The sequence below is a fragment of the Apteryx rowi genome, unplaced genomic scaffold, assembly GCF_003343035.1.
Source record: "Apteryx rowi isolate R43461 unplaced genomic scaffold, aptRow1 scaffold_585, whole genome shotgun sequence".
Lineage (NCBI taxonomy): Eukaryota > Metazoa > Chordata > Aves > Apterygiformes > Apterygidae > Apteryx > Apteryx rowi.
This window is the reverse complement of record NW_020450855.1, coordinates 257,344-270,379: the sequence shown is the minus strand read 5'-3', so window position 1 is coordinate 270,379 and position 13,036 is coordinate 257,344. Positions and strand designations below refer to the sequence as shown.

At 35.1% G+C, this 13,036-nt stretch overlaps 2 protein-coding genes across 10 annotated transcripts in view; one reads left to right on the top strand and one right to left on the bottom strand.

Annotated features, from left to right (window-relative positions):
- Positions 1-13,036, top strand: part of TRAPPC12 (trafficking protein particle complex 12) — a 63,714-nt gene that overhangs the window by 20,986 nt on the left and 29,692 nt on the right. The gene's annotated exons all lie outside the window — the stretch shown is intronic.
- ADI1 (acireductone dioxygenase 1) overlaps positions 5,474-13,036 on the bottom strand; it is a 54,071-nt gene continuing 46,508 nt past the window's right edge. The window contains exon 6 of the transcript XR_003256144.1: positions 5,474-12,151. The gene's annotated coding sequence lies outside the window, so the exon portion shown is untranslated. The remainder of the gene's footprint in view (positions 12,152-13,036) is intronic.

Here is a 13,036-nt window from a genome sequence, read left to right as displayed (position 1 = left end):
AAGCTCTCCCAGGGCTCTTTCCTTTCCATTTTGGCAATGCTACTAACTTCTCTTTTGTCCTGACATTTTGTTCAGCATTTGCAGCCAGGCTGTGCATGGATCCCATTGCTATTTTCTTCATCGCTCTTCTAAATTCCATTTTCTCTGTTCCTAATTTATTTGTTATACTTTTTCTTAGCTACATAGCCTTTTCTTCCATCAGTATGCCTGTCCTCATTAACTCATTTGACAATTTGAAAATATAAATAAATATTTGTAAATTTCCTGCTGTTGTGGGTTGTATCTGTAGCATCATTCAACTTAGAGTATCCATTTTACAGCAGCTAATAGGCAGCTGTGGCTCRTCAGCAAGGTCTGTCCACATGGAAGGATCAGCCCTGCTGCATCCATGAGGATGCTAGCTGCTTTTACTAGAAAGAGTGTTGCGTTCGAATAGTCCCTCTGGGTAGGAGGTCCAAGCTGAGCARAGGAATAACTGCAGTTTGACCTGTATGGTCACCTGTTTTGCTGGCTGACTATGCGAATAATTGATAGTATTCTGAAGCACATTAAAACATTGAAGATACTTGTTTGGACTCAGCACAGCAGAAATACTTCTCAATGCTAAGTAATTGGGGGAAAAATCACTGTTGCTACTTTTTTGTGCAGCATGCTTAAATCACTTCTGTGAATCCAGGTCAAAAAGTAGATTTTCCTTTGGATGTTGGATCTTTTCAAAAGTTGTTCTCCATTTTTGGCTTGGTTATTGGAGCAGAGAGAGGAACAGCAGACAGGGAATTGTATGAGATCCTTCATTACTAGGCTATTCTGAAGTCCTTCCCACCTCAATTTTGAATAACTGTTTTTTTCTATAAGAAAAAATGTTTCATAAATTCCTTTTTTTTCCCCTTGTCTACTAACTCATCTCTTTCTCTGGTTCCTTTTCTTAATATTTTTTTCCTATAGTAGTGTCTTTTCTGGATAATATTATAATCACTTTCCTTAAATCTTCACTTACATTTATAAAAGAGTATTTTCTTTTAGCTTCTAATGGATACACTCAGGCTTAGCTGCGAGAAATATTTACATTTATAAAAACAAATCTAATAGTCTATCCAACTGTGGAAGATAGCATAACAATTTTATTAGTTAAAAAGGAATATTTTTTACTTTGGTTTAGAAACAGCCAGTTATTTCAAACAGTTACATCATTTTTCTTTGTTTTAAAAACAAAAATTTCAGCTTGTTTTGAAATTGTTACACTTGTTAGGGCTTTTGAATTTTTGCCAGAAGCTTGACTTTGTAAATCTTAAAAAGGCAGTATAACTCATTTTGCTATGATTTTCATTTTAGATCTATTTCTGAATGTTATTTGGGTAGAAGGAAATGTGTGTGTTTCTAAGAAGGAATATCTGGAATATCAGCAACAGAAAAACAGTGAATGGTATCAAGCTTTCAGAATAAAAGTAGTGTGTAGAAAATTTGCCTTCGGACAAAGTTTTCTCTCATACCCAACATCAGAGACATTGAAACATGTCACATATTTCATAGGATGGAGAAGGAGGAAATGGTGACATTTGAAAGTTCTTGACAGGTTATCTAATGAAGGTCCTGATTGTTACACGTAGGTTCTGTAGTGCACACAGGCATCTTCATTTCTAGGTATCATCTGCTGCAGAGAGAAGCAGAAAAGTCTGGTTTTGTATGCTTTTTTTGTTTTAAAATAGATCAATACTTAGGTCGGGAACTGCATGCCAGATTGCTTCCTGCACATCTCCATTATGCACTTTGGGGTATATAAGGCTGAATTTTTGTCATAGTTCTCATGATTCATGGATATGAGGATTTTCATAGTGTTTTGTCTTTTGATTTATGCAGTTTGTGCCACTTCTATTCGTATTGTTTGCTTCTACATTTGTCATGATACTTCATAAACCTCTCATATGATAGATTAGCTAACCTAAGATATCCTTTCCRTTGCTAATGCCTGTATGTTTCTGAAAAGAGTAAGAGCCAAGAATTAAAATGGAACATTAAAATGCTATTTCATTCTTTTATGAGATAATTTGGACTTGTTTCTGGTTAATAGACCAGTAAGTTACAGAAAAGTTAATGCTATCCAAATTAGTGTTCTAAAAGCTACAGTAATTGAGAATAATTTATTTTGAGTTAAGAAGAAAAAATTGTGTTTTTCTGTAAAAACAGAGCTTTTATTCCCTAGATCAGGGTTCTGTATGTATAGTTCTTCCCCCCCCCCTTTTTTTTTCTGTTTTTGACAATATAGAATGGTCTTTATTCCTGTAACATGAAATCAGTCTTACATCGTCTGGTGGAAAGTGCCTAAATAAGGAACATGTTGTTAAATATTTAATTGTAAGTGCTCTAGAAACTGATTTCATACTGTATGCTTTCTCATGAACTCTGTTACAAATCTTCGCACAAATGTTTTTTCAAGTTGTGGCTGTATTGTGGCCGCAGGGATATAGCAGTGTGTGCTCCAATAGCAAGACACTTTCAGATGGACAGTGAAAGCTTACAATATATATTTTTTTCCCCAAAAAAAGTTGTCTGAGTCTGTAGACAGCCCAAAACAATTGTTTTAGTATATTCCGTTAGGTTTATATTTCTTTTCTGGCTTTACTGCTCTCCAGTGTAGTCTGAGCTTTTAGTATAAATGAATGAAAAGAATGAAACAAGGAATATTTGATTTTGTGAGATTTTATTTTCAAAGTGTCCTTATTTACTCGGTAGTGCTCTTAATTTATTTTGTTGCTTTTATTCAGCTTTGAAATTCAGATCCCTCTAAAGGAGGGACTCTCATCCTGACCCATTAAGTAACTCGTGCTCTTGGCAAGTTTTCAGTGCTGATGTCTAAGGTGAAACATAATATGTAATAATACGTAATAATATGTAATTTTTTTTCATTTAATAAGCTTACATAATGGGAGAAAGTTTATATAAGATGTAATAGGAAGCTTGTCATATGTCTGCTGACACAGATACAGTGTAGTCACTGTGAATACCCTGATCTAGAACTCCTCCCTAATGTGTGCTGAGGGCATCTTGCAGACGTTTGGACTGTGTCTGGTGCAGAGAACTGTATTAGCTCCCAAGTCTGTCTGCCATCTGAAGCTTGGTCCTCTTTGTGCATGTCAACCAGAATGATTTAAAGACATTTACAGCCCAAGGAAGGACAGCCATGAATTGGGGAAATTATCTCCCATATGCTTTCACAGAAAACATATTGATGCCTCTGCTGTTTAAGTGACTTTTGGCCATTTTGAGTTTACTGTCTTCCTTTCCTCTTCTTTTCTACTTGTCCATGCCAGTAGGAGGCAGCTGTCGTATTTTTGGTGCAGCCTTGCTCAGGCTGGCTTTCCTTTTGCCTCAGAACAGTTTTGGATGATACTGTGAATGAAATGCTCGTTTTCCCATCCCCATCAGCTTTCGGTTAGTGATAAAACTGAAGCAGAGTGGGAAATAGAGTCAAGAGAAAGAAAAATAATGGGGGGAGGGGAAGCCAAAGAGAAAAAAAAATAGGAGAAGAAATGTGCGGACTAAAGAAGTTATAGCATATGGAGTACACCTGTCTTAATAAATTCTGCAGAAAAACTGAAGTAAAAGAATCAAGCCATTGTTATATGTGGTATTAATTTTCTCAGATGTTACTACAAGTAGTGCTGTGTCTGTGTACTCATACTCACATGTCAAACCTTCAGCACTGGCAGTTGCTCAGATGAGTTCATCCTTCAAGCCCATGTTGACAGTAAGAAACATATTAAAACCTCTAGCAGAACACGAAAATTTGCCAAATATTTCTTTTACAGTACTGTGTACATCTCCTTACTTTCTCTTTAAATTCACTACCTGTTGTGTTGTTTCAGTGTTACTTTATTGTGCCTGTGAAATCTGCTAATACAGATTGAATAAATAACAGACAAGCATTGTGGTTCCAGATAGGCATTTAGAGTAGTCAGATGGACTTGCAAATATAATTTTTACTAAGGTAATATAGATATTTTAGTTAAGAAATGTATGTATAAATTTAAGAGGCTAGAGTGCTGCCAAAAATCTTAATTGTGCTTTATTTCCCAAGGCTACCTATTCTCATTATAGACAGCACCAGCTCTATAGAGTACTCCTTAAAAATGAGCAACTAACTGTGTAGTCACTCATTTCCAAATTCTGCCTTAATAGATAACTATCAGTAGTGAAGATTTATGGTGATCCCTTTGAGGTAGGACAGTGGTTATTGTTCTTCGATTCTTTCTTTTCTATTTTCCTTGCTTCAGTGCAAATAATGTCTCCAAATTATTGAAGTATTTTTGCAGGCTTTCAAAATCAGATTTGAATTCAAAATATCAGCCTGTGTTTGTAGGTCAAATTGTAAACTATATGGAAACATACAATTTCAGAAAAAAAAWTTTTTCAGTGGTTACAAATATTTAGGCTCCTAACTCCTCTTGAGACTTTCTGGAACTAAACTAATAAACAGAAGCTGGGAAACTAAATATTCTGTTGGATCTGGAATTTTTAGGGTTTTAAGTTTACTTTTCACAGACAGTTAGTGAGACTAGGATTCAGAGTTACTACATCATCACTTTTTAAGATCTCCTTATAAATTGTGCAAATATGCTGTTGGAGTTGAACAATCAACAGTTTTTTCCTCTTTCTTGCTAGCTTTCTCTCCTTAGTCTTTTTTTCCTGACTTTAATATCACCCTCTATCCCTTGCTGTCTTTTTTTTCTTGTTCTATACATCTGTAAATACACATCAGGTAGAAGTGCCACAGAGAACAGTTGTGAAAAGATTTTGTGTGTGTGTGTGTTTGTATGTATATAAAGCTATTCTGCTTTATACATGTGTGTATGTATGTGTATATACATATATATGCACACATGTATGTATATACAGACTGTATTCACACAGTTTGTATATATATATACTTGTATATACAAGTATGTACAAATGTGTATGTGTGCATATATATATATAAATATGCAAGTATACATACTTGTGTGTGTGTGTATATATGTATGCATAAAGCAGAATATCTTTCTGAGACTAAATTTTGTGTGTTTTGCTTTTCCCCTGTGCAGGGAAGGGGAGGTTTTTACAGACATATCATCCCACTTCGTTATATTTCCCATAAATGATAAAAGCAGCCTTACTGCTTCTTTTTGGTATTTAAGTTTTATTAAATAAGCACTAGAAGGCTGATGAGGAAGCATTTCTGCAACAAGAAAATATGAAGAAAGAACTGCTAGCCATTGGAATTCTCTTTTTTTCCTGCTCTAAAAGAGCTGTGGATGAAGGCTAGACATTGAATTTGATTGACATGAGGTGGTGTTTATGTTATGACAGTTATGAAAATGTGCAGCTGTTCATAAAGAAATATAAATTGGAATCTCTGGTCTCAGAAAATTCTACCTGATCTTACTATTTACTCCATCTGTTCCCATGCTTTCAGAGTATCTATTTTACTTTTAGGAGATTTTTTTTTTTTTCCATTTTTCAATTTTGCCTTTTGTGTGCTGGTAAGATATATATGAATGAGACTAATTAATGCCAAAGGGGCAATCAAAAAACATATTCTTTGAAAACAAATAGATCTACTGTAGTTAAAAGTGATAGCTAAGATAATTAAGAGTTTTGTTAAAACAAAATGAAACTATTTTTCCTCTTAAGACCTTTTTGTAGATAAAATTGCCATGAAATCCCTAAAGATTGTCAACAGATGTCAAATATAAAACATCAAGTTAGAAGCAGACTTACTTTACTTAAAATAAAATTTCAATACTTAACAGTAATTGTAGGGTATTACCTTCAGTCTAGAAATCATCTAAGCTTAGAAGATGTGGTTTTGCTTTATAAAAGGGCATTGCTTCTTTTGCAGATGCAACAAATGAAACAGAGACCACAAATACATTCTCCCATGTTCATACTTAAACATTTTAATTACAGAATATGCTGCTTGTTCTAAATATTTCTAATATTTATTGCAGTGGTATACATGCAAGCTATGCTGTCTTGTTAAATTCAGTACTGAGTAACGTACAATAGAGGACATGGTTTTGATCCAAAATAGTTTTGCAAAAGGCAGCACATGACAAAGTCCAGTGTTTATATAAAGCCCTCTTATCTCCAGTGGGATAGCATATGAACATACCCGCTCACTTATATAAGAACTTTTTCCAAAGCAAATTTGCTTACACTATGTGCCTTAAAAGTATGGCCTAACAGTAACCAAGAAGGTGAAAACTTTCTGACAATACGGTGTCATTCTTTTTTCCCTGAAGTATTKAATCTAGCACATTCATTTCTGTTATAGCTTAGTGTCAATATACTCAGTCTTACTCTCTTATTTTGTTTTTTTTTTCCCCCAATGTAACTGTGTTTATTGAAACAGGTATAGTTTTTTCCATACCTTTAATCTGCTTTTTAATTAAATTTTGTATTCCAAAGTCTACAACCTGCCCTTTAGACCTTCCTGACACTACTGTTATTGATTGACTAGAGTCATGAACAAATGTCATTACCTCTTCATGTTTGTTTTCTTGTTAACTAGACCAATGTAAAATGAAAATAACTGCCCTTTGTAAAATTTCAGAGACACTTTACCATTTACTCCTATCTGGAATGCTTCCACTCTTTTTGATATGTGTATTATTATTTCATCTATTAACATTTATTTCTTTTTCTGTCTTAGTTGAAATAAAGAATTGTGTTCTGCTTAAGCAATTAGAATTTAAGAGACGAGTTCTCGTTCTAGCATTTCTGTGTATCACTGGGCACAATGCGTAAGTTCTCTGTCCTATTTCTGGAACTGGAAGAATAAAGTGTTTCCTTCCTCTTCTCTCTCCTTTTTTGATAGTATTTCCTTAGATCTTCATTATTTTGTGGAAGGTTTCGGGTCTTACTGTGTGCTTGTACACTTCCTGGCCCAATGTGGCCACAGTCCTTATGGAGGCATATAACTACTATATGTCATTTTTTTTAGCTGAACATTAGCATAACTTTGCTTCTGTGGTACTTTGAAAATAAATTCTAGCAAGATTTCAGTTTTAGAGATGCATAAAATTAAGAAACTGTGTCTATTGTAAACCATTGTTTTCAGCCACCCAGAAATGTCTCATTCTTTACAATCTTGCTTTGAAATTTTTGCTATTCTTTTTTTTCTTTGTTATTTTACACCATTTCAACAGTGTGGTTTGACACTTTTATTAAAAGAAAAATTACTATACCTTTAAACAAGAATAGAGGATTGTTCCCTGGAAAACAATGATTTTAAACAGGATTTTTAAATCAGAGAGAATCAATAGGGCAAGGCATAAGCAAAACCTTTATCAGGACATTATAGCTTGGTACTGAAATTCCAATTAAACACCAGTTTGTTTTCCCAGAGAAGCTGACACAATTTGGAGCAAACTATTAAAGAAATGTAAAGAAGTGTTTCTTCATGCTTTCAAATCATTCTTTTTCTGAACTTTAACCAAGTAGCCTTGTCACGGGTATAACTAGGTGAAATATTGAACTGTAATACAATAGGAAAAGACTAGATGGAGTATAATGCTGTTAACCCAGTGCTGGCTCAAGTTCATGGGAGTTTTCTGCCCTGCTTAAATTGTTGAAATTGTTGGGAGTCTTGAAGTCAGTTGTGTTGTCCATAAGTGCATGCATGCTTCTCCATGGCTAATTTGTGGAGTGTAGGTACTCGACTTTTCTAGTTCAACAGATGACATTAGCATAACAACATAAATTACTAGTGGAAAGAAAAGAACTAATTTTAACAAAAATCTTATCTAGTATTGTTTTGTCTCCCATCCATAAAGAAGACATTTTCTTCTGGGTGCTGACAAAAGACATAGACTGGTATAGTCAGTGTGAAATTCATTTGGTTTTCAGTGTGCCGAATAAGACCCTGAAGCAAAAATTAATCTTGGCAAAAATTGTGCTCCTGAGTTGTTCCAGGGGGCATGGATCTACACAGTGCCATACAGTACTGTGTAGAGATACCAAACTCTTGTTTGAAAGAGCTCTTGTGAGGTAGCCCCTTCGGTTATGCCTGGGCAAACCAAAAATATGAGAAACAAATGAACTCTTCTGTAATTACTAACAATGTATAATATAAATGTTGGAAGTAAGACCATTCTCTGTATGGGCATCTGCATTACAGCACACCTGGAAGAGCTCCTGGGGCCGTGCCTGCCTCACAGGCAAGCGTGCTGTCTGTAGGGAGAACAAATCGGAGTGGGTAGGCCCCCAAAAACACTATAGCTAGACATTTAGTGGGGTGCTGTCCTGTCCTAGGTCTGCTGCTGGACTAATACCAACTGCAAGTCATCCCTGATTCAGGACTTGTGTCAAAGTTCCCATTAAACCACAGGATTTGTTCACTGTAGGGACTGGTAGTAGCATTCCTGTAACTTGCTGCTGTTCGCTGGAAAAACTTTTTCCTTGCAATTCAGCTACCACGGTTGACAATTCAAAATATTTTTTAGCTTACCACAGTTATTAATTAGCAGATGTGAAATGGAAGGGGAGGAAAAGTCGTTTGTATATCACATAGAAGTTCTGGGTCTTTCATAAAATAGGTCACTGTGTGGTTTCTTTTCATAACTACATTGAATTGATTTCAAAGGTAACTTTGGAGGAGAAGTGTGTGCAGGGGTAGATTTTTGTTTTGCTTCTTGAATACTTGCTTTATCTCCTTTCCTAACCAGTGTCTCTTTTTCTTCAGCTTCTGTTTTGTCTTTTGTTTTCTCTTGTGCCTTGTTTTGTTCCTTGTAATATTACCTACAAAGTTCCCTTCCACTTCACTGGAGACAAAATTTTTATGCAGAGAAAAAAACACGATGGCAACTTGTTCCAACTACTGACAGTGCTAATGTGTTTTTAGCTGAGGGTGCATGCTTGGGAAAGCACTGCAGCAGGCCCTGCAGTTTGGTAGGAGCTGCTGCAGAGGCAATTGGGTGTCATTTACACGCTGCCGGCTTTTGAGTATCAGGCCTGAGTGTTTATTTACTTTTTAGAGGCAATGAGCAAAAAGGAAGGCTAGACTGAAGGGGTACAGTTGAATTAAGGGGTACAATAATAATGAGAAAACAACAGTCTCTTATTCTTGCCTTTGTCTCCGTAAGCTTCGAGGAAACCTTTCCTTTTCATCTCAGAGGTATTAATCACTAGTAGCCAACACAGATAACCAATAATCCTCCTGAGAAGTCTAAGTAGAGCTCCAGATACTGTTATTTAGAGAATGATTTGCAACTGTTTCCAGATAAAAAAGATTTTAAAGACTTTTTATATTCCATAGGAGGTTGGTATGGTAATACTTTGCCAAATAATCCTGTTTCTGTGACTTTGTGCAGCTTATGTTTCTTGGTATTGTAAAGATATATTAGTGATTTTAGCATGCATAACCTAGGTACCAAAAACTACATATCAAGCTAGCTCTCATTAAAATGTGCTGAGCAGATACATTTTACTTAATTTTCATGGATTTTCTCCAGTTAAGCTGTAGTTTTCTTGTCCATGTCTCACAGTCTTACGATTCACATTGGAAAATATGCTTGAATTATCCTATTTACAAATGAAACAGCATGATTTTTTTAAAATCCATAAATATATTCTAATATGTTATTCCTTCTTTTACATTGAAAAAATGGAATTTATGTAGCAACTTCTCTGTTACATTTATGTTACATTGTTACAGAGACTGAACTGATAGCAGTGTCTCTGAGCTAGGATTGCCAGTAATACACTCAAAAAATATAGATGCCTTCAGGGAACCTCTGATGAATGTTTTTGGTTTTAAATAGGTTCAGGTGAAGCTTGGCCATTTTCAGAGCTGCAGTAGCAGCCTCTAGGCCCTCAAACCAGTGAAGCAGCTGGCAATACCCCCATCTGGTCCTGGCTCAGTAGATGGAGCTAGTGTAGAAAGTAAAGCCGGAGGTGGGATGACAAGTAATTTTTAACAGAGATCAGATTTTTACAATTTTGGAGTGATAGACAAGTAAATACATACATACTACACGATATTTTTTATCGGGATGGCTGGTTAACTCTTTTTTCCTTTATTATTATTATCTTCAGATAAAAATGATCAAAAATATTTTTTCTGTGTTAAATTAGAATTATATTAGTATACTGTCCTTAATGGGCAGCATGAAGTCTAAGGCTTTCATCCCTTTTTAGGAAAAACACAAGAGTGCTTTTTTATACATTGGTACACATTGGCATTGATTTGTTGGCATTTTCAGGGATTGGGGAGGTCAGTGTTGAGTTATCCTTGCTATCAGTGTCTGAATTTTGTAGTGCATTAGACTGTTTGTCCTTAAGAAGGAAAAAACAGTGTATTTTTTGCCTTGTGTTTTGCCTGTAGTTGCAAATAAATCTACTTTTTCTGTTGTCTCAATGTGCCATTTAAAATTCCTTAATTGTTGCATAAAAATTGTGCAGGAGTGCTAAGAAACTAGGAAATATCTAAACCTATGATTACTAAACTAATGAAAACGTTTTCTGTTTCATCTTGTTTTATTAATTATTAAAAGTACATTTTTAATGTAGTGGGTATTTTTTACTTTGTATATAATTTTATGTCAGATATTTGATTATATATGGTATATGTAACATTATAGTTAACTAAGTATAGAATTGTTGATGATCACCTTTAAACATACTCTGTGTGTTTAACTTATTTAAGTGGTGTTTATTTTCCTTTTTTCGGTTCAGCTTCTTACATTGACTTTGAATGGTTTTAATTGTGCTTTTTTTAAGTAAAATTTGCGACAGTCACCATATTAAGTCTCAATTCTTTTTTTTCTTTGTCATCATCCTCATATTAAAATGTTAGAAAATACATTTGTTTTTATCAGACGATTTATATGCCTCATAAGACAGGAAAAGCTGTGTTTTTGTAGATTTGTGAGCATGTGTGCTCTCTTTTTTTAATGAGAATGGGCCCTTCTGCACTAGCTTTCTTAGTCGCAGCAGGGAAAAGCTGAAAGACATGCCTTTGATGCAACATGATACGGTTGTGTCATAGAGCAGTAAATCTAAGTCGTGTTGTTTAGACCAGAATTCTTACTGAGCTCTGTTAACTTGCTTAAGTGTTCAAAGTCAGCGCTTTCTGCAACTCTCTTATTTGATTGCTTGTTACATTTTATCAGTGAACTGATGAGGCTTCGCGGAAGATTCACGAGAGTCATACTGCAGTTTGCCTTTGCCTTTTTCATCTTCCGTTCTCCCCATGCAACTCGGCTGAGCTGCTTCTCAAACCCGTTATGCTGCCAGTCTTCCCCTCCCACCGTGGTGCACACACAGGTCGCCTTGCTGAGTCTTTTGATAGCAAGGGTTCACAACCATCCACCTTCTGAAAAGACTTTTAGTAACTTGCTGTTGCTTTTCTCATGCCTTCAAGCTTTTTCTTGAAATTTTTCTCTCAGACAAATTCAAAGATGATTATTCTGCTTTCTTAGTCTTGAGAAAACTATAGAAACACATTCTGGATGCCGGAAATAATACAGTAGTAGAATATATTCATTCTCTCTTTTTTTCAGTTTTTACACAACTATTAACCAGGAGTCATAAAGTTCTTTTGATGAATAGATCTCTTCATATGCATTTCATATTAATGCCATATTTCTTGAAAATAGAAAAGTGCGTGTAGATTGCACTGGCACTTTATGTAAGTACCACTCATAAATCTTGAAAGGTTTACCAAGTCTAAAGTAAATTTATGATCATTCTTTTTAACCAGAAAATCAGTCTATAAATATAGGAACTGAACTAGGTATATTAGCTACACTTCATGTCATTTGACTAAAAAGAAGAGCTTATTTGGAGATGGGAACATGTGTGAGGAAGTATACTTCTCAAAAAATCTCAAGAGTTTCTTTTTTATAAACAGAGTATTTAAGGAATGTGTGTGGATGAGTGGCTTGGATGAGTGCTACAGGTTTCATTATGAGCAGTTTTCTCATCCAATTTGACTTGAAGTTACAAAATACTGTTTGCATGGTGTGCCAAGGCAGCCTTACCAAAGGTAAAAGCTAGTTTCTTTTCTCACTCTTTATTCTCCGCTGTTACCACACCTTTGTGAGAGCACACATAGTTTTGTGCCTTCTTCCAGAAAAAACATTTCCTTTGGCTTTTCAGGAGAAGTAGAAGGAAACTGAGGAAGAGAGCAGAAACAGTCAGTGTTTCTGAGATCTAAAGTAAAAGTCTGCAGCCTGTTTAATAGGCAGTAAGTAACAGAATTTTACTGCTGGGATTTGCTCTATGCTTAAAGTAAAATTGCTTACAGGATGCTAGTTACATTGTGACTTTCAAAAAGAAAGAGCGAAGAGACAGTTGCTGTTTTTTTAGATCCTCCTGAGTGAAATAGTAATGTAAGTTTTAGTTTGAAAAGTCATTATATTGACCACCCTTTCCCTGCGGGCCAGCTTCCTTCTGGTTTTGTTTGGTGAGACCTAAATCATCATACTAACCTTCCTGCTAAGGATCACACTGGAGTGCATTCTGGTCATGTGCTCCAAATGAAATACTAGATCATTGATGGTTAAGAAATAATACATTAATAAAGTACATTTTGAAGCAATATAGTTCTGAATGCTTATCACAACCAAAGTCTTAGTTGGGATAGGGAATAAATCAGATTCTTATAAAATGTAAGTTGGCCCAGAGTTCCATTCATCTTTCTAACATACTATGACACCAGTTTTGATGAGGTAGATTAGTGATGTGTAATGGGTTATTACTTCCCATTGCTTGGATTATAATAGCATGGCTCTATTCAGCAATATATAATATCAATACTTTACAAAATATGCAATCCCCAAAAGTGTTTCACAAAATATTATGTAAATTTTATAAAAATTGATAACGTGAGACATTTCATCTGTGCTCCATTAAATATCTATCTAGCTGTATGTTGAACTGTGCTGTTTCCAATTGAGATTTTCTGTAGGAGTGTTGATTGAGTTGACCTTTTGCCACTTTTTACAAGAGAATGCAATGATACAACCTTGTTCAGAGTTGAAAATGCTAGAACACTGTC